Below are 22,481 nucleotides of genomic sequence, written 5' to 3' on the forward strand. Positions count from 1 at the left end.
CCTCTTTATATATAAATTAGAATTTATGACTGGATATCTAATACACTATGGGATAAATATTTTATTCAGGATATTAAAATGGAAATATCAGCAGCCTCCTTTAAAGTTATCTGATATATAGCAATGAAAAAATAATTACTTATAAGCAATAAGAATAGGTTTCTTTAAGGATGTGTATTTTTCAATAAAACCTTACCATGATAAATTTCATTGACTCCATATTAATCAATTCCAAGTTAGAAAGTTTAGCTCAGTTGCCAATACAACTAAGGGAATTTGCCTATAATATCATGTTTTATTAAATACTTAAAATGGCTTTTTTTCTAAAACATTCCTCAAAGTAACCAAAATAAACTTTACATGTATTCCATTTCTTGGATAAGAAAACACAGCATTATAAAAATGACAATTTTTCTCTAAGTTACTTTATAAATTTAATACAATCCCAATAAAAATACCATAAGAATTGTTTCTAGAGTTATACAAGTTCATTTTAAAGTTCATTTGGAAAAGTAACCAAACAGTAATAGCCAGAGAAACCCTAAGAAGTGGAAGTGTACTTCTTGCAGATAATAAAATATGTTACAAAGCTTCTATAATTAAACTCTCTGATATTGGCACATGAATGACCAGACTTACCAGTGAGACGTAGTAGAAAACCCAGAAACGGATTCTACTGCATAAGCAGTTTTTAAACACAGCATGTCCTATCAGTACTGAGAAGGTGTATAGTCATATGGAAGAGCAGACATTTGAATCAATCCTCACATCATACACTAGGATACATTTAAATGCATCAGAGACTGAAATGTGAAAAATATGACCATACATGTACTAGAATAAAGTGGAAAAATTCTTTTATATACCAGACTGGACAACATGTTCCTAATTATGATTCAACACCTAGATGCAATACAAAGGAAGGGACCAGTAAATATATGTGCATTTTTTAAAAACTTTACATAACAAGGACACACACACTCACCATAAGAATGAAAAGACAACTTGTGAACTGGAAAATGAAATATCAATATTTCACAGATAAAAGTTTAATATTCTAGAAAACACACGGAGCATTCAATATTGGGGAAGAAAAAAACAATAGCCCGTAGAGAACTTTTGCTAAAAGAAAGAAGAGAAAGAGAGAAAGAGAGAGAGGGAGGGAGGAAGAACAGCATGACAAATATATAAAGACACTTACTCTCGTTTATAATAAAAAAGCAAATTAAATCTATTTTCAGATTGAATTCCTCCCCAGTCTGGCTGACAAACATCTAAAGTGTTGAAGACGGACTCTAGTTGGCCTGCGGGGATGCAGACGTGCACACACACCGGTGGTGAGAACGCCGAATGAAACGACCCATGGTCATTTGATTTCTAGCAAATTACTTATATAATTACCCTATCTCAGCAATCACATCACTAGGACCTCTCTCAAAAATATGTTGATATAGTGCAAATGTCATATGCAAAGATTATTCAGTGTAATGGTATGTGTAATATGAAAGTACTGAAGGAAATCTGTGCCCATAATTTGGAGACTGCTTGAATAAGCTTCAGTGGAGTACTCTAAAGCTATAAAAAATAAATGAGAACAATTGTTAGGTGAAAAAAACCAACATGCAAAGAGTTTTTATAGTGTGTTACTGTTCATACAAGAAAGAGGGGGTAGAAATGTGTGTATGGGCATGTGTGTTGGTGTGTCCGTAGTCACAAATACATCGACATGCATGGGCACGGATTCACACCCAGGCATATATACATGTACATATGTATTAATTGTATACATATGTATTATTTTTTAAGAGGATAAATGAAAACTACCAAAAATTGTTATATGTAAGAGGAGGTAGGAGTAGGAATGAAACTTGGACTTCTGTTTTGAGTTTTTACTTGGAGCAGTGTAAATGTTTTATGCAACTAATAAAACTAACATTAAATGACTGAAAAGCACCCCTGCATTTTGAAAAGAAATTGAAACAAAGGAACCTAACTGTATGTTAAACAGGTAAAATAATCATACAAAAAATTATATTGAAAGATCAAAAATAAGAAAGTATTTTCACTATACAGTCCTCATAGGATATATCTTAAAGACAAAAAGAAATCATAAACTGTACTCAGTGTTCTTATCATTAGCAGAAGAGCTGGCTATAATGCTTATATTGTAGGGTAAAAGAACTAAGTAATTATGTTAATGCCACTAGATACTAAGATTTTCAGGCTAAAGAAAGGAGATCTGAATATAAAATCAAAGAAAGTAAGCATCCTATGATCTGAAATTCAATAGCAATATTTCTATGAACTAATGAAATATTTTCTTTACATAAAGTTTGGACTTTCAAGTTCTGTCCACTGAATATGTCTAAAAGAAATTATAATTCAGTAGCAATGGGCATGCATAAGAGTCCTCATTTTAGAACTGAATTTTCACTTTCTACTAAAAGAAAAAAGGGTCTTTTGGGGAAATGAGCAATTTCAGATTTGAGAATACTCAAACAGATTTGGACATCTTGTACCAAAAACGAGGAAATATTTCAAATATTATTACAGCTATGTTTAAAAAGATACAAGAGCCAACAAGCTCCTATTGGTCAAAGTGGGGTAATTTAAGCATAAGAAAGAATAATGTTTACAACTGATTAGAGCACACCAAAACTTTTTTAAATCATTGGTCAACTTTAAAGTTACTAAAATATAAAGTCATTATTCTTCAAATCAATACATAAAAACATGTTATCAAATCTCTCTTTTTTAGGATTTTATTTATTTATTTTTAGAGAGGGAAGGGAGGGAGATAGAGAGAGAAAGAGAAACATCAATGTGCAGTTTCTGGGAGCTGTGGCCTGCAACCCAGGAATGTGCCCTGACTGGGAATCAAACCTGCAATGCTTTGGTTCGCAGCCCGCGCTCAATCCACTGAGCTATGGCAGCTGGGGCTAACGTATAATCACATCTTTATTTTGCCATTCTTGTACGATCTTTTTTTTCAGGCAATTTTACATGAAGGAAAGGTGTTCCTTGTAGAAAATTACAGTTATAAATGCAGAAGAGATAATAAAATTACTTTTCAAAGATTTTACTTATTTTTAGAGAGAGGAGAAGGGAAGGAAAAAGAGAGGGAGAGAAAGATTAATGTGTGGTTGCCTCCTGCATGCCCCCTACTGGGGATCTGGACCACAAACCAGGCATGTGCCCTGACTGGGAACCGGACCAATGACCCATTGGTTCTCAGGCCTATGCTCAGTCCACTGAGCCACACCAGCCTGGGCAAAGAATAATAAAATTAAAAATAACTATATTATAATCTCAAAGGACAGGAAGGATTTGGGCAATAATCATCATTCAGTGAAAGATTGATGATAAGCCCTGTAGTAGACATCTGGGGCTGAGAAAACTAAAGCCACTGATGAACCTTGAACATCATTAAAAGTAGAGCTTCCTCTGCATGTGATGCACTAGGAAGTTCACAGCACCTCCTAGAGTACTTTTGAAAAATTTTTAGTTAAAAAAAAAGACAGACAGAACCTGAATCAAATTAATACTTTAGGTTAACACTTTACAGGAAATTTGGAGAATGGATGAAAAAGATGAATGAGTAAATGATGCCACAAAGAAACAACCAGACAAATCTAGAATGTGACAAATTCTTCCAGAACTAGTTGCTTTTTCAACAAATAAAGAGCACAGAGGAAAAAAGGTGAAAATAAACTGCCTTGGAGATAAAGACTAAATTATAAACATTAAGCTATGTATGGACCTTGTTTAAATTTTGGTTTAAACAAATTGTATAAAAACACATTTTAGATAATTGGGCAAATTGAACATGGAATGGTTATTAGATAGATGGTATTGTTAATATAATTATTTATGATAATGGTAATTTACATATAAAAATAAAGTTGTTAGCCACTAAATATATTCTGAAAATATATGGTGTCTGGAATTTGTTTTTAAAATAATTTAGGAAAAATGGGAAGATGGAAGTTTATAAAATGTTGATAATTGTTGAACATGGATTATATGTATATGAGATTTTATTATGCTACTTATTTTCTATTTTTGTTTGAAAGTTATCAATATAAAAATTTTTAAAGATCTAGTGACTCTGGCAATTCCTATGTGTAGTTCCTGATCCACTAATGCAAGTATTTCAGGAACTATTTCCTTCAGATTGAGACTGGTATTGCATGAATTACTATTTTTTTAAGTGGTATTTATTATTTGATCAGACCTGGTACAACTACAAGCAGAGTTTTCAATATGTTCTGTTCATATGCTGTCTTAAGCCATTAACTAGCATTATAGAGCAATTTTCTGTTTCTTCTTTGCAATGGAAAATGAAACAAAGTTCTGCCGGGGAAGGACCCTCTGCTTTTAGTTATTTCATTTCAGCAGTTCCCGACCTGCAGATCCTGAACCCCTGGCAGGCCACAGTGAAAGCCAGGAACCCATAAAATAAACAAGTGTATAGCTTAAATAGTGTGGCACTGTATTTAACATTTACTGAGATGTCTTTATGATTGATAAAATAAAAATCTCAATTAGTGAGCACTTTAAGTATGAGTGCTCTTATGTAAGGATATGGGGTTTTTGTTTGTTTTGCTTTGCTTTATTTACATTAATTAACAGTGTCCTAATCCTTGATAATACTAAGGACCTCTGGCTACTTGGTTTTGAGACAACACGGTATTTAATTTTCAGGCATTTTTGGAACAGCAGTGAATTCTGTATCTTTCAGGAGAATAATGCCCAAAGGCTCCCTATGAACAAGATCCTTCGATGATTCATCATGAGTGGCCCTTCATCCCTGAGACTAACTCCTCCCCCTGAAATGTCAATGGGCTGAGAAAACCTGCTCTAGTCTAACTGAGACACTGCAAGAATGCAACTCTTTGGAGTTGGGCAACATAGAGACTGAGCACAGCGAAACTTTTGTCCCTAAGATTACAAAATGCAAAAGTGTCATCCGTTTTATGTCACAGCTATACATGTTCTAGCATAATTTACATGTGTAAACTAACAGTATAGGCAATACCAATAGCTAAGAGAGTACAGCAGTGCGCCCTCTGATGACATGGATTGAATCCCTACTGGACTTGACCTAGTTCCTGGGCTAAGAATGAGTCAGCAGAATGGGGCTGAGTTGAATAAGCTGGAGCCAAATGGACCCCACATACTGGTGACTGACTGTATATTTATTATTAATTGATTATTATTTAAACTAGATGAACTCTGATTAGTTTTTCTAGATGCTTCTTAACTTTTTGTAGATATCTATAGTAAATCATTTATATTGTCCTTAAGAGCAAGGTATTTCTCACTTAAATATATTTTTTCTTTGATATTTTCTTTCAAATGTGCTCATTTTCTAAAAATTAGCATCGTCAGGTATGATTATAAGCACATAAAGGGATAAGGCTTTACAAAATAAAATGCTGGATTCTTATTCTTGTTCCTGTATTGTTACAAAATGTTAAATCAAACACTGTGTGGGGGTGATGAGTACATATAATAGGGAAACGGTAAATGACTGCAGAGCTTCCTCTCTCCTTAGGACAAGATAATGATGAAGAAATCTAGGTCCTAAACTAAGTATCAAAGGCACCATTGCAGTCACAGAAAAATATTTAAAAGTAAGATAAAAGGATAAATCTATCACTGTTTTGAAGAAAACTGAAACTAGAATATCAGAAGTTTAACAGGAACTATATTAATTTTCCTCTGGCTCTCTGTTTGGATTTGTTATACTGCTTTGCTTAATTCTTTCCCTGGGTCTCTATTTATGCTTGTTTTTCTTTGAGATAGTGAAAGGTAAAGAAATTCATTATTAGAAAATCTTTCTGCATGTGAAAGTCCATGTATTTCTATATCTGAAAGTCATCTGTGAAGAACCAATCAGTCTGATTTTTTTCTGCAGCCAAAGAAACTTTTAATATTTAGGATTTATAGCTAACTTAAGAGATAGAAGGGAACTTTCTATAGAGAAAGAGCAGATGATAGACTCAGTACTGAGAGCACTGATTTTACTTGTAATGACCAGGCCTCTGGGTCACTTTTATAAATCTGATAACTATAAATTCAGAGGTAAAATGAACAGAGTGATAAAAAGAGTAACATAAACCCAAGATTAAAGTGACTACCTGGGAGACTAGTTAAAATAGATTAGTTTCTTCGTAGCAGTCATTGATGGCATTTTAAAGAACAAATAGACCAATGTGGAATAACATAAGGCAAGAGAGGGCTGTCCGCTGGAGGTGATACTCAGGACAAGTTTTATTATGGTTTGGCTTTTGTCTCAAAAGCACAAACTCTCTGTTTACACCCATTTGTGTTATAACTGACTAAACTAGTAAGTCAGCTTCCGTAGAAGTTCACTTTGGCTTCTTCATTTGTGAAGTAGAAAAATGTAAAGACAGTTCTCTTTGTCTATAAAACTAATAGAACTTATTTTTTTAAAAAAAACAAAACTATACCCTCACTGAAGGTAAAGTGCTATGGGAGGTCTACAACCATCATCAAATAGAAATTAATTACAAACTTAAAAATAAAACTATCCCATAGGAATCATTACCTTTTTCATTCAGTCATTTGAAATTTCTGGTTAAAAAAATTAAACAATCTTATTTTACTCATTCCTTTTCCCTCATAACTAAAGCATAAAACACCCCCTTTGGATTATGCCATCATAGTGAGTGCATAACTACCATGGTATACAGAATAGGTCTTGGATAAATACCTCTGACTTGGTCAGTTGATGTACTGAAATTCCCATTCGCCTTGGAAACTTTGTCTCTCAGTCCTCTTTCCCTACCCTGCTATCTTCAACATGTTTCCTGGGTATTTCACTCATCTCTGCTAGGAAAACAGATGTTCAAACATGATAACAAATAAACTTCTGGTTATGGGGCCTTTGAGCCAATGTGCAAAAATCTCGTAAGAAGCATGCTGGAGCTTGAGCCCCCTCATGTCTTGATGAGGCTATGTATCCATTAGAGATGGCTTTCAGAGAAGGGTGCTGGTAATGCTCAAAGCATGGCTAGCCACGTTTATGTCATTACTAGTCTTGCTGAGGTTAGTCTCTCCTTCTTTAAAATGCATGTATCGCTGAAGAGCATCCTTTACCCTATCAGTATTTAAAGATGCAGACAAGTTAGGCATGAAGGGATATTTAAAAACTAAACATAAAAAATGGACATGCCACGCTTGATCATGATGCAAACACAGGTGGCCACAGGGATTAAGCAGGTAATATAGGTGAATAAAACAATATGTTCCAGTTGCAAGAAAAACAGCAGAGCAAAGGCAATTCAAAAGAATACATAGCTTTTGACCTCAGCATGAGAAAAACAGTGGGGAGTGGTGGAAACTGCAGCCATCCTCACACTGCAAGCCTTGGCTCCAACAGACAGCGGCTGCGATGATGTTCTTCAAAGACAGAGACCTATATTTTGTTTGAAATCTCTCCATTCTTAGATATTATAATCAATTTGAGGAATACTTAGGTCACCATGACAGCCAAACAAAAACATATTTTTCTTAAAGCAACTTTAACTTATGCTTTAGATCCTTTGAAATGCTTTGCATTTTAGATGCTGGTTTCTGAAAAATATCAGAAGTAAATTATGACTGCTCCATCTTAAACTAATTATATAATTAGAAAAATAGTTTTTACATTTAAAATAACCTCTAGATATCAAATGGCTCCTGATAATGGCTATTAATAAAATTTTGGTGATTCCAACAAACCCCAGGGGATCCAAGTTGTCACGTGCCTAGCATCAGTGTTGCCTGGTTTTGAAGTCCTTCCTACATTACTTATGTCTGTTGTTTCCCATTTCCTCTATGCCCACTGGTGAGCATGATTTGTATAAAAATATCTCGAGATAAAGTGACTTCTTTATGATCTCAAGAGTGTAGAAGACTGGCTCAAATCAGTATCTAGTAACACCACCAAAAGGCTAGTTCAAATGTGGCCCCCTGAAGGATGACAACTCTGATATCTGTGGTGACATAAAAATGTCTGTGTTACTTACTCTTTTAGGTGCATATTCCATTTTCTTTGCATTACTACTTCATTACCTATCACCCAATTTGTCAAATCTTTCAATGTACTTTAAATTTTAGCATCAAATTCAAGTTACTGAATAAAGGACTATAAAGTACCCAGAAAAATGATCAATTCTAAGGAACAGTAGAATTGTACTATTTCCAAATTATTACATAATTATTAATTGTACTAAAGGATATGACTAAGAAGAAGTAGGAAGTTTATACAACCTCAGAGAAAGTCTTGGTCTGATTGCAGCTTATAAAACCCACAAGCTGAAATGGGTAATCACAGACCAATAGTCTAGTAGCACTCCTGTGAGTGCCTACCATTCTCTCCTCACTGTGTCATACATTTCTTGTTTAACTATGAAAAGATGCTATTAGCATTTTAATTACCCACATTAGGGAAACTGAGACACAAGAGTAAGTAATCACTAGATATTACACAACTAGTAAAACAGAATTTAAGTCCAAACACTGAAAATTCTAAGGAAATAAAGGTACCTTAGGAGCTATCTAATCCAATACCCCTATTTTACATTTGAAGGAATGGAAATTCACCAAATCAAATCTTTGACTAATGAAAGATTATTTCCCTTCACTTTGAGTTAGTACCAAATATGGGTCTCTTTTCCCAGCTTTAGTAACCATTATTTACCATTTTATTACCTATGATCCCTATGATTGTGTGGCCCTATAGCCATGACCTTGCTATCTGGAAGACAGGGACGGGTCAGTACATTATTAAGATGTCTTTGCAATTAAACAACCAACCATATACAGGATTTTTGGAGATTCCAAAACAATGTTTTAATTTTCTCTCCAGTCATCTCTTGGTCTGCACAGAGCTCACCTTGGCAGGCTTCAGAGAGAAGACCCTCTGATCTCATTTCCATCCTCCCCTGTTCCCCCACCTCTGCTCTGTTCCCTGTATGGTGCCTTTTCAGCCCTATGTCTATCTTGGAAGGTCTGACTCCTTTTTCTCACAGCTGCTGTCCCAGGTTGCCATTAAGGCTGGGTTATCACCCAATGGAATTGACAGGAGTTGGGGCTATTCCAGAATTCATACACAGATGGTATTTAGGAGCAGTAGTCTGTTAAGTGTGGGTGGGCTGGGAGGTAGAAGCTGGTAGACTTATTAAGCTTGACTTATAAAACAAGCATTTTATTAATAAACAGAGGTGGTTTTTTTGCCTGTTGTGAGTGGGTATTGATGGGTGTTATGAGGGAAGAGATACTAAAACCTCTATTGTACCTGCTTTTGGTGCTATTATCAGAGACAGGGGTAATTCACCACTAAGGTTCTACCTATAGAAGCGGGAAATGAAGAAATGGCCCTTCAGGCCTAACCTCATAGTGAAACAGCTACTAGAAAAACTAATCTTTCTCTTGTTAACATTGTCAATCACTTTTATGAAGTATCTGGTATAGTATGCTAAAAAGTATCTTTTTTTCTCTAGCAAAAGCCCCTTGTATTACCTTATCTTGACATGTTCTGTGGCCCCAGGAGAATGGTGGAAAAGTATCTTGCCCCAGGAAGAAAGGAATGGAGAGAAAAATATGAGCTCATCATGATAGAAATGAATACATGCAAAACCCAATGACATTACCATCCTACGCAATGCAGGTAAAACACCACAGGCCTATTGCTCTCTGAAATGTTTTTCTCTAGTGATAAAAGTACATCTTCAAATAAATTGCCATACTGCTGTTTGGTTAAGGCAGGAGGCAGTGAGGAGGCACTCAAAAAGATTGCCTCTTCAAAATGCTTTTATTGTTTTAAGAGGTAGAAGAAGTAGGATACTATCTAGCTCTGTTTAGAAAACGAAGCTCTTCTGAAGATCTTAACAAATTTATACCCCTATCTCTCACCTTTTCCTCTTTTCTTGATTTCATAGGCAGCTTTTCTAACTGACTGCACTACTACAAATAGACTCTGTCACTTTTGAAATAGGGTTGTCCTTTATAGGCAGATTGATGGACTCAGAGCCAAGGTTTTAGAACATGACTAGGGCAAATGCTATCCCCCATAAATCCAATATTGACAAATGTCCCACACAATCCAGATGATTCTGTTTGTCAAAGTGCCTTTATCAAGGCATAGACTACAAAGGACAGGACACAGAAAATCACTGACAAGTTCTGGGAAATAAGTTATTCAGCCCATCATTTAAAGAGGAAAATGTTAATGAAAAACTTAGTGTTATAAATGGTCATAAGGAGAATCTATTAAGTATATCTTTCAACCTCCAAAAATAAGCCAACAATTTCTGACTATCTAATAAGGAACTGTCCTGGATCTAAAAATTTTTAACCTTTAAAATATTAATTTGTATCTTCTGTTTTATTTCTCAAGTCACTGGAAACAGAGTGAGTTAGTAAAGTAGAATAAACAGTAAATTCTGTCACAATCAAAAGGTCAAAATGCACCTCCTTGAAATTAAAATTTAAGAATATTTAATAAGCCCTGGCTGGCGTAGCTCAGTGGATTGAGTGCCGGCTGCGAACCAAAGTGTCGCAGGTTCGATTCCCAGTCAGGGTACATGCTTGGGTTGCAGGCCATGATCCCCAGCAACCGCACATTGATGTTTCTCTCTCTCTCTATCTCCCTCCCTTCCCTCTCTAAAAATAAATAAATTAAAAAAAAGAATATTTAATAAAATTGTTAATAAAATAATTCATATTTAACTTTAAAAAAATTGCTTTGTGGATCACCAATAAGAAGTACAAGATGGATACAAAGAGACCCACTCCAAGACACATCATAATTAAAATGCAAAGGTTAAAGATAAAGAGAGAATCTTAAAAGCAGCAAGAGAAAATCTGTTAGTTACCTATAGGGGAGTTTCCATAAGACTGTCAGCTGATTTCTCAAAAGAAACTTTGCAGGCTAGAAGGGATTGGCAACAAATATTCAGTCTTGAAAAGCAGGGGCCTATAGCCAGGTTTGCTCTACTCAGCAAAGATATCATTTAGAATCAAAGGGCAGATAAAGAACTTCCCAGACAAGAAAAAACTAAAGGAATTCATCATCACCAAACCAGTATTATATGAAATTTTAAAGGGACTTATTTAAGAAAAAGATCAAAACTATGAACAATAAAATGGCAGTAAATATATATCTATCAACAATTGAATCTAAAAACAAACTAAGCAAACAAGAACAAAGATAGGGTCATGGATACGAAGAGCATTTTGATGGCTGCCAGATGGGAGGAGAGTATGGGGGAATTAAGAAGTACAAAGAGGAAGTTATACAATATAACATGGGGATGTAGAGCACAGTACAGGAACTGGAGTAGCCAAAGTACTTATACACACGGCCTGTGGACATGAACAATGGTGTGGGGATTGCCTGAGGGAGTGGAGGATGCTGAGTGGAGGGGGGCAAAAAGGGAAAATTGGGACAGCTATAATAGCATAATCAATAAAATATAGTTTTTTAAGTAATGGGTTAGCTATCAAAAAAGCACCAAAATCAAGAAATACCCAACCAACAATTAGCATTATATATCTTTAATTCCAATATTGTCACTAAATATCCATTTCCTTTCTCTACATGTTGCTTCCCTATCAATTATTGGATGTTAAGTCTATTCACTAGTGGCTTTCAGCAATATAAAATGCCATCAATTATAAAACACACAGCTATTTTATACATCACTAAGAAACCAAAATCACTGCTAATTATAATTGAAAGATGCATTCTGATATCAGAGGTATTACTACAATATTTTAAATTTCCCCTCTTAAAATTAAAGAAAAAATATCTCTGGATTTTCACAGAATATTATTATTGGATATAAACATTTAAAGAAATGTAATGGAGTTTAGTAGTTGACATGTTATTGCTATCATATCAAAGTGCCTTCATATTATAGAGCTCAGGAAGAGATGCTTAAAAAGTAATGTAAAGCAAGCCCAAGACATCCAATCTACATGGTTGTTGAGATTTTGCTAAATGTTTGAAAAACAAATTCAGTTTTATGGGAGAACTATCCAGGCATAAAGAAACACATGATAAGCTAGCACCTAAGAAAGTAATTATTGGACTATTCACATCACAGAACATTGAAAATCTCCCAAATCCCCAATTTATCATTGTCCATTTTAAGTATGCTCAGTTTGAACTTTTTAAAAAATACTGTTTGTGTTTGGGTAGCTATCATCTTTCAGAAGTTCATACCCACCTTGTACCATCCCTGTTCCCATGAGTGGACTAAGCTAAAATGTTTTTAAACAACATTCCCCTTGAACTTCTGTAGTGATGCACTGACTAATGTCAGAGACAACAAAATCCTAGAATGTGTGAGCCTGTAGCTGAATGAATCCAGAAGAGAAAAGCCTAAAAACGGACTTCTCCCTCTCCTGACACTAGGAGGGATGCTTCATCAGGCACATAAACATATTTTTTCTTAGAAGAAACATATAAATCCTTAACATGACTTTAACAAGGAACAGAAAAACCCTGCTCAGGCATCTACCACAAAAACAAACTTTGTTCCCAGATCTATTTATGAAAACACACCTCCACCAAAGTCTTAGGCTTTATGTGCATACAAACACTACATAACCTCTCCAGTGAGTTCCACACCACGCGTGCCCATCTGCCTACTTGACACCACCCCTGGAATATCTAATAAGTGTCACTGTCTTAATACGACCATTTCACACTGTCCTAACCTTCTCCTCCCAAATTCCCACTATTTACTATCACATAGGACACTGCCTTCCATCTGGTTGTTCAAACAAGGAACCCAGAAGTCTGTCCTGATTTCTCATGTAATTTTATTTCCTACCTCCACTCCAGTAGCAGTACAAATTATAAACAAAACCCTTAAGCTCAATTTCCCCTATTATTATTAATACCAGAGAGGAGTCTACCATCATCTCTTGCCTAAATTCCCTAATTTATTTTTCACAGAGCAGCCAAAGGTATAATTTTAAATGCAAATCACATTCTATTACTACCCTACTCTAATTTTTCCAGTTGTTGCTCAGTACATTCCAACTACTAGTTACTTTACTCTCTGTGCTCCGGTTTTCTCATTTGTAAAATGAGACTAGTAATAATAACACTAGTTCAATTGCTATGAAGATAAAATGACTAAGTGTATGTAAAGCTGTTTAAACAAGGCTTGGCATGTGAGAAATGTCATGAATGCAGAATGGTTGTTCTTTACAACTCAAATGAAACCCCTTACCAAGTCTGACCCATATACCTCCTCTCCCACCTCATCCTTTACCATTGTCCTTTTTCTACATGGACCTGGTCTCCTTTGTTCTTTCTCAAGCATGTTAGGCTCATTTCCTTCCCTCTGTTCTTCTTTTCAGACTCATTCCCCAACCCTCACTGAACTTGTTCTTTTTCTTCATCCACATCTCAGACCCTGTGCCACTTCTTAATGAGACTTCCCCTGACCACCCATGGTAAATCAGCACTCCTTCCAGTGACTGCATCGCATCACCCTATTTTATTTGCTTCTTAGTACTTTTCAGTCTCTAAATTTATTGTTTATGTATTTGTAAACTCCCTTATCATCTGTTTCCTTTAACTCTGTGGCATCAGGGCACACTCTTTCAACTTGGTATCTGACTTTGGACACATATTTAACCTCCTTGGATCACAGCTCTCTCACATAAAACTACATAAATTAATGCCTTCATCTTAGAATTACAGTAGTTAAAGTAGTACATTGATGTCTAGCACCTAATAGTGCTTGGAAAATAAATGGTAATCACACGTTGGCTTTTTCTTTAAAAGAAAAATAAAGGTGTTATATAAAGCATATAGAAGAGAATTCATTAGAAGTGGATATTGATGGGCATTGGCTTGGTAGACTGAGAAAGAGGCTCTGACAGGACCTTTCTCATGGTGAAGGACCAGTATACTATGGATTGTGATTTTCATCCAGTAAAAGACATAAAACTTTGGTCTCAGGAAAAAAATGATCAGGCTTCCTTGACTTCCTACTTCCTTATAGTCAGGCCCAGCTGGATTGGGTGGCTGGAGAAATTGTAAGTCCTCTGGTTAATGTTAGTGACCTTGGTACAAAAACTTCCAAGGTCTCCCAATGATGGCCTAACGATGTCCCATAATAGCTGCTTTTACTTAGTAAGTCTTTCCTCCCACTCACTTGCACTAATGTAAATATGTAAAGTGGAGCAGAAGTGGGGCTCCCCCTTTTGGAAGGCTTCATGTAGCACATTCAACCTGCTGGCAGGGCAACTTTCTTTTTTCTACTACCCAGACTTGAGGTATCTCATTTCTTCTGCTAATACTCTCTGTCTAAGTTGTCAATAAATCTTATCATAACTAACACAGCATGTCATTAGCACGGGACATCATGAAACTTACATGAAGCCCAAAAAACATTTACCACTTTTTCTACATAGAGTTTTGACACACTAGCAAAATCATCGATCCATTTATGCCTGAGATACAGCCAATATCATGGAAAACAAATGACAATATAGAGAGGTTGCTCCTTCTTGTATACATTTGTTTGTTTTTTTATTGTGTGTATGTGTGACATCTCATTTTAATTATAGAAGACATAATTAATAAATTTGCATCCTGGTTACCCTCCATCTGTCCATGGTATAATTTTACCTTTTGACTTATATCTGAATGACAGAACAACTTCAGTGAGGAACAGCTCACTGGACTGAGAGGTAAACACATTCATCTTCCCATTAGTTCTGATGAAATCTATCCACAGACAGGTTATGTGCCAGGACACTGATATATGCCATGAGGATGCATTGCTATGAACTCCAACTCAGCAAAGTCTTCCAGATGGAAAATAAATTAGAAAGTTTCCTCCAGAGAAAATGAGCTAGCAAGAAAGATTTGATTCTTGTGGTTTAGGAGCTTTGCCTAGAGTTAGTTCCTCTTGGGGAAATTCAGTGAATATGTTCCCAGCAATTCTAGGAAGTCTTGAGATCTTTCAAGTCAAACATTATATGGTCTTATGTAAATTTAAGTAAACTTTCTTGGGGAATATATCCCAGGGAAGTAAATTTGCAAACAAATTTTAAGAGTTCACTGCAACTTGATTCTTAAAAGAATAAAATATGCATATTTACTCTTGTTTGACTTTAGATGAAATTTAACTAGGAATATAGAAGCTGTGTAAAATAAAGTGCTAGAAAAAATGGAAATCACCTCCAACTTTTAGAAATACACAAGAGTGGGTATGTCATAGAGGATGATCCCAGAAACATAGAAAAGTATGTATTAGAATAAGACCTGTGTTTTTCAAGCAGGATCTAGAGATGTGGCCCAGATCAATAGTTGCCCATGAACAAGGTACTCTCAAGACTATCATTCTAAATGAACTGTTCCTAAAGTAGTCAGTACTAACAACTGCTAAATCCAGGCAATGGCAGCCTTTCCTTAGTTAGTGGAAACATGCTATTGTACCCAGCTTCACATTAGACTGATAACAAATACTACTACTTCACTCATCCTCTCATGTGCTGTCTGCCTCACACAGACTCACACTGAGAGCCCATGAACCAATTATCTGTATTTCTATTTGTCAAGGTAGTGAAATATATTTATTCTCAGAAATAACTTATCAATGTCTCTGCATTAATGACATTTTTCATATTGACTGCAGCATAAATTAAGTGCATAATTAACAAAGCACAAACAGAGACTAAAATGGCAAAATATTACAATCAAAATATAATAAAGTAAAAAGATAGTGTAGACATTCTTTTCTTTATTTCTATTGCTAAGTATAACTTAATATCCTGAGCATTCTATATAAAACAAACAAAATAAATATTCTTTTTAACAAGATTCTATTTATTTATTTTTAAATAAATGGGAAGGGAGGGAAAAAGAGAGGGAAAGAAACATCAATGTGTGGTTACCTCTTACACATCCACAGCTGAGAATCCGGCCAAAACCCAGCCATATGCCCTAACTGGGAATTGAACCGGCAACCCCTCAGTTCTCAGGCCAGCACACAGTCCACTGAGCCACACCAGCCAGAAGAAAATAAAGATTCTTTTTTGTAATGATTGTATTTATTTATTTTAGAGAGAGGGGCAGGGAAGGAGAAAAAGAGGGAGAGAAACATCAATGTGTGGTTGCCTCTCGTACATCCCCTACTGGGGTCCTGGCTCACCATCCAGGCATGTCCCCTGACTGGGAATCAAACCAGTGACCCTTTGGGTCACAGGACCATGCTCAATCCACTGAGCTATACCAGCCAGGACAAAAAATAAAGATTCTTAAATATGGAAAGGACAATAGACTGTCAAGGGACTTCAGAGCCCCAGGAGTCAACACAGTGGAGAGTTGCTTGATTTGTTTTGTTTTTGCCTCACATATCCTACACATAGAGTTAAAGAAGCTACTAAGCCAGAAATGCTAGCAAGTACAGACAAACAATAGCTTGCCTTCTGTAGTCAAATAATAAGGAAAAGGATAGCTTAGCAAGATAGAATCCTTTAGACAGTAGCCACTCTACTCCAGCCAAACATCCCAGGAAAAAACTGTGGCCTCACCCCCACACTTCCAGCCCAGGCTGAGAAGAGTGCCTGCACTTCCAACATCAGCAGGCTGTAATGAGGTACTGCAGTCCCCTACTGGGGTGGTGTTAGAGAAGACTGAGGAAGAAGCTGGGACTTCCATCACCAGTGGGAGCCCAACTCCTCCCCAACAGTGTTAGCAGCCAGCGGAGCCCATATATGGATCCTGGACTTCCACCCCTATCTGGCAGCAATGAGAATCCTCACCCCCTAAACCCTTGGTGTCAAAAGAGGCCAAATGGAAAACGTGGACTTTTACTTGCCAAGAATGAGATGGCACACTCCCATCTCATAGATGTGGTGTCAGAGGAAGCCAACTAAAACAAAAGATTTAAATAAGATTCAGGGTCTCATAATGTAATAATACTAAGATGTCTTAGCTTTTAACTAGAAGTCACTCCTCATACCAAGAATCAGGGAGACCATAAAGTTAGTAATAAAAGACACTTAATAGATGCCAACATGGACAGTATGAGACATTGGAATTATTTGATTTTAAGCAAACATAATTTAAAATAATAAACTTCCATGAGAAATTACCAATATACTTGAAACAAATGAAAAAAACAAAAAGCCTTAGTAAATAAGTAGAAAATATCAGCAAAGAAAAACTAAATGGAAATTTTAGAACTAGAAAATATAGTAACTAACATAAAAAAAAGTCCAGTGAATGGTCTCAACAGCAGAATTGGAGGGGAAAAAACCAGTCAACTAAAACTAACTAATCTGAAAAATACACAAAAATAGATTAAAAAAATAAATGAACAGAGCCTTAGAAATCCATGTGTTTTTTTTGTTTTGTTTTGTTTTTTTTTAAAGATTTTATTTATTTATTGGGAGGGAGGGAGAGGGGGGGAGAGAGAGAGAGAGAGAGAGAGAGAGAGAGAGAGAGAGAGAGAGAGATCAATGTGCGGTTGCTGGGGGTTATGGCCTGCAACCCAGGAATGTACCCTGGCTGGGAATCGAACCTGGGACACTTTGGTTCCCAGCCCGCGCTCAATCCACTGAGCTATGCCAGCCAGGGCTAGAAATCCATGGGGTTTAACAAAATAACTAATATTCATGTGGAAGCAAAGGAAAAAGTAGGTGGGGTTAAAAAGTACTCCCCAAATATGGCTAAAAATTTCTGAAATTTGGGAAGAGATATAAACCTACAGATTCAGTAAACTGAATGAACACCAAAAAGGGTAATGTAAAGAAACCCATGCCATGACATAGCATAATTGACCTTGTAAAATTAGACAAAGAAAAAAAAATCTTGAAAGCAGCAAGAGAAAAATGATACCTTATCTATAAGAAAAAAACAATTTGAGTGACAATGAATTTCTCATTAGAAACCATGCAGGTCAGAAGTTAGTGGTACAATATATTTCAAGTGCTGAAAGAAAAAGAAACTGTCAAGCCAGATCGTTACTCAGCAAAAATATTCTTCAGAAATGAAGGGGAAATCAAGACATTCTCAGATATATTCCCACTCCTCCATGAATACGTATTTGTGCGTGCAAGTCCTCATTGACCTCAGCTCTTTTAAATCCCCATAGCACCAATGTAATGCACCAGGTAATTTAGGATGTAACAATACATCACTACATATTTTCACTATTATTTCATATATCTATTAGTGTTGGCTCAGGAGTCAAGACTGATACTTCTAAATGTTCCTCTGCAGTTGGCACTTTCTCATACCCACATTAGCATAATAGGTGCTCAATAAATTCTTATTTATTTATTGAAAGGTCATGGATAACTTTTAATAGTCTTTTCCAAAATGGGATCTAAGAAGCTGCATATTTTGAAAGTGATAAAAAATATGGATTATATTGACTTAAATGAAGAAGAATATTCAAGAAATGAATTGGTCATTTTCAAACTAAGGAATAAAAGTAAAATTGCTAGATACTTAGAGTTATTTGCCACTGTTATTAACTTATTCCTCACCAAAAGCATGAATAAAAATATCATCTTACTTTTTTGCTGACAATGAAACTGAGGTACAGGGGTGCTGAGTGAATTATTTGCAGTTGAAGGGGAAGTCAGCTATGAAGATGGGCCTTGATTTCATGCATGTATTTTTATTAATTTATTCATTTTTATTGACTGTATTCTATGGTGCTATCAAAAATACCAAGAAATGAAAGAAAAGGTCCCACCTTCAAAGAACTCTTAAGTTAGTGGAAGAAAAATGTATAAATGAGAAGATAATATAATACTATCTTGAAGTGCTTTAGTCTTAGACCACAATCTCTTACACTTATAGATCACTTTCTTATTTTTAGTATACTTAATATAGTTTATTATTGAGAACTTTTGCCTCTTTGCCTCTTTTCTGCCAGTCCATCAGTCATCTCCTTTTACTTCTTATGTGTACCCCATATTGAAACACTTCAGAAACTCAGTATTACCCTCAATTCTCTTGCTCTCCATTTTTCCTATTCTTCATTTATTCAATCAATTAACAAATACATATTAAAACCTACTCCTATAGGCACTGCCCTAGGCACTGGGGGTAGAGCACTGAATCAAATCAACTGCCCTGGAGCTTATGTGGCTGAGAATCAAGCCATCCCCTTAGCTTCTCTCCTACATTCTGACTTAACACCACTAAGGAAAAAAAAATTACACACTAGGATGTATTGATGCAATTGCAAATGATAATCTATTCATCTAGTCTTTAAATTTAACTGATGTTTGTGACTTCCCTCTGTCCCTTATTTCAAATGTTTCCCATTCTCCTCAAATCATGTACCCCCTAGTCTCCCACTACTGGCCAATGGCCTTGCCTTCTTCTTCACTAAGAAAAGCAACTTCACCTTTTGAGAAGTTCCTCAGCTGCTCCTTCTTCCCTGCTGCCATCATCATCTTTACTGCTATCCATTAGTTCCCCCTGCACAGTGAACTTCTTCATTGTGCTTCATATCTCACCCACTCAAGTTTCCCTAAAGATGTTGCCCTCTTAACTAATTACCGTGTCTTTCTTGTGCATTCAACCTCTATAAGTCTTTTTCCTTTGCCTGAAAACATACTTCTCTCTTCTATCTAGAAAGATAAAAGTAAAACCTCTCTTCTCTTCTTCCTGTAATCATTATTCTATGTCCACCCTTCCCTTAAAAACAGTAAATTGAGTGAAACGCCAATGAAGAGGAAATTATTGTTTTTTAATCCTCACCTGAGGATATATGATATATTCATTGATTTAAAAGAAAGAGAGAGAAACATCAATCAGTTGCCCATGCACATTGCTAGGTATGTGCCCCGACCAGGAATTAAACCCTCAGCCTTTTGGTGTACAGGATGATGCTCCAACCAGTTGAGCTAACTGGCCAGGGCAATAAAGAGAAATTTGAAAATGCATAGTACCCTAGAAGATCTTGTGAGTGACTCTGAGGTCAGAAAAGCTCTTTGTAAGGACTCACTCTACATTGGTATACTGTTTCTAGATCTTGGTGTGCTGACAAGTTGTCTGCAATCATTAAGGACAGGAGCAGCATTTCATAACCATTTGCCAAAGTTTGGATGCCACCAAAAGACATATGTGGTGAGCCTGATATAAGTCACATGAAAGCATGGAGGTTGGGGAAGAAAAGACTTTCGACACCAGGTTGGAGCTTAGAAGAGGCCTCTGGACCAAGATGATTTGTGTCTCTAGTTAGCAAACAGGATGGAACTGGATGGACTTTCTTCACCCATTCCTTTATCAATCTGCCCTCTTTTCAGAGAAAACAAGATTCTCCCTGAGGGGCAGCTTGCTGTGGGTTCCCAGAAAACTCTGCTTCTGCTCTGAACATCTGAGCATCACAACTCTCCAGCATTTCAATGCAGGTACAATATGGAAGGTAAAATTGTCTGCTGGAGAAATAACAGAGGCCCCTCCACAATAAAATTAAATTAAATTAAAATAAAATAAATCACTACTTGATCATGACAATAACTACAAGTTTCAAAAAAGCAACGGATATAAAAAGCTCTGGCCTTTTTCTACTGACTGCAATATCATTTCCATTATTTCTCCAGGTTCCCATTCTGAATTCAGAGTAATTTATCTGAAGTTCAGACACTGTTGCTGTGATTTTGTTTCAGTTTTATGGCAACTGCAAGTCTCTAATAAGTATGCTCCTTTCATTGATTTTGTTCTTCAGCTGCTGCTGTAAATGTAATCGAATTTTTTTTGTTTTTTTCTCCTGACCTAACTTTTTTAAAAACTGACAAGAGATCTGTGTCCTATGAATTTCATATACTCCATTAATAAGAAATAGTTTCTTCTGGAAACAGACTTTTCTATCACTTCCCTTTATAAATAGTATGTTTAAAAAGCCCAAATACTCCTACCCCATTACACTTAGAGTATCAGTTAATTTCAGGAGCTAGGGTGGAAGGGTTCTTTTAAGTTTTGGAGGGAGGGTTGTGATGTGAAGTAGATGGAGTAGGATGACTTTCAGGCAACAGCTTTCACTTTTTTAAAGTCACTGTTTGGTGTTGAGATTTTTCTCTATCAATGACATGTCTCTGTCAACACATTCATAGAAGGCTGGCCTGCTTCGTATCCAGGAGCTCGCTGGAGATGCTAGAAGTGAAAGGAGCCCAATACAGTGCCATGCTCAGGCAAACACGAGTACCCTAAGGAGAAAAAGGGTCAATATTGACATAGGGAGACTGACAGGCTTGTCTGTCATAAGCCAAAGCCCGGATACCTTCTGTCTCTCATGCATAATTCTTGGAAACACAAACTAAATGTGAGAGATTGAAGGGCCAGTCATGTTTCACTCATGTCCTTCTTTCTTTTTCCCCTGAATTTTCCACCCTGATGTTAAATGCCACTTTCAATATGCATTATTTTCTCATATGTATTTGGTTACTTTTTGGATGACCCTACTCTGTTTTACTTATCTATTCAAGTTTATTCATTTAGTTTTAAAATATTTTTAGAATGGTAAATAAGATCTTTTTTCATTTCTGTTATTCAAAAATATTTTAGGTTTGCTTATACTTTATTCCTCCAAACAAATTTTGTAGAAATGTTGTAAAATGCCATAAAACCTCCCTGTAGTATTTGCAAATGAAAACAATGAATTCATTTCTACAAATATCAATCTTCCACTTATTTAGGCATTTATTTATATCATGTAATACAATTTTAATACTGTAGTTCATCAAATCTAGCACACCATCAATATTTAGATGCCATTATCTTATATGCAATTAAGAAAGAGGAAGCACTGCTAATTATAATAAGACACTGTGAATTATTACATATATTTTAATTTCAAAGATGATATAATTTGAAAATAAGTGCATCATAAAAACCCTTGTCTTCACAGTGTCCTAATTTTAAAGACTATTTTTGGTGCCTAAATGATCCATTAGTTAGTTTGGGAGATGTTTAGTAGCTTGTTTTGCCTAGATTGGACTGTTAGTGGCCATTGGATTGAAGAACCATAGACATGGGAACATCCACAAATTCTCATCACACAGCTCAGTGGGTTGTCACAAAGGGAACACACTTATTTAACAAGCACCCAAAACAAGGATCGGAATATTTATCAGCACCCCAGAAATTCCTCCGCGCTTCCTCCTTGTTGCTATTCCTCTCCTAGGGAAAACTTCTTTGCTGACTATGAACAGCAAAGATTCATTTTGCTAGTTTTTTTACCTTAATATTAATGGAATTAAAGAGCATGAACAGTTACACACTGTGGACTCTTTGGTGCCTGGCTTTGTTTTCTTAACATTCCATTTGTGAGAGTCACCCATTTTGCTGCAGATATAGAGCTTTATTCTCAATGCTATGTGGTATTTCACTGTATAAAAATAACATATTTATTCATTCCACTATTACTGGGCATTTGGGTAATTTTTAGTTTCACATATTTCATTTTTATAGTAAG

This window comes from Phyllostomus discolor, chromosome 3 (genome assembly GCF_004126475.2).
Source record: "Phyllostomus discolor isolate MPI-MPIP mPhyDis1 chromosome 3, mPhyDis1.pri.v3, whole genome shotgun sequence".
Classification (NCBI taxonomy): Eukaryota; Metazoa; Chordata; class Mammalia; order Chiroptera; family Phyllostomidae; genus Phyllostomus; species Phyllostomus discolor.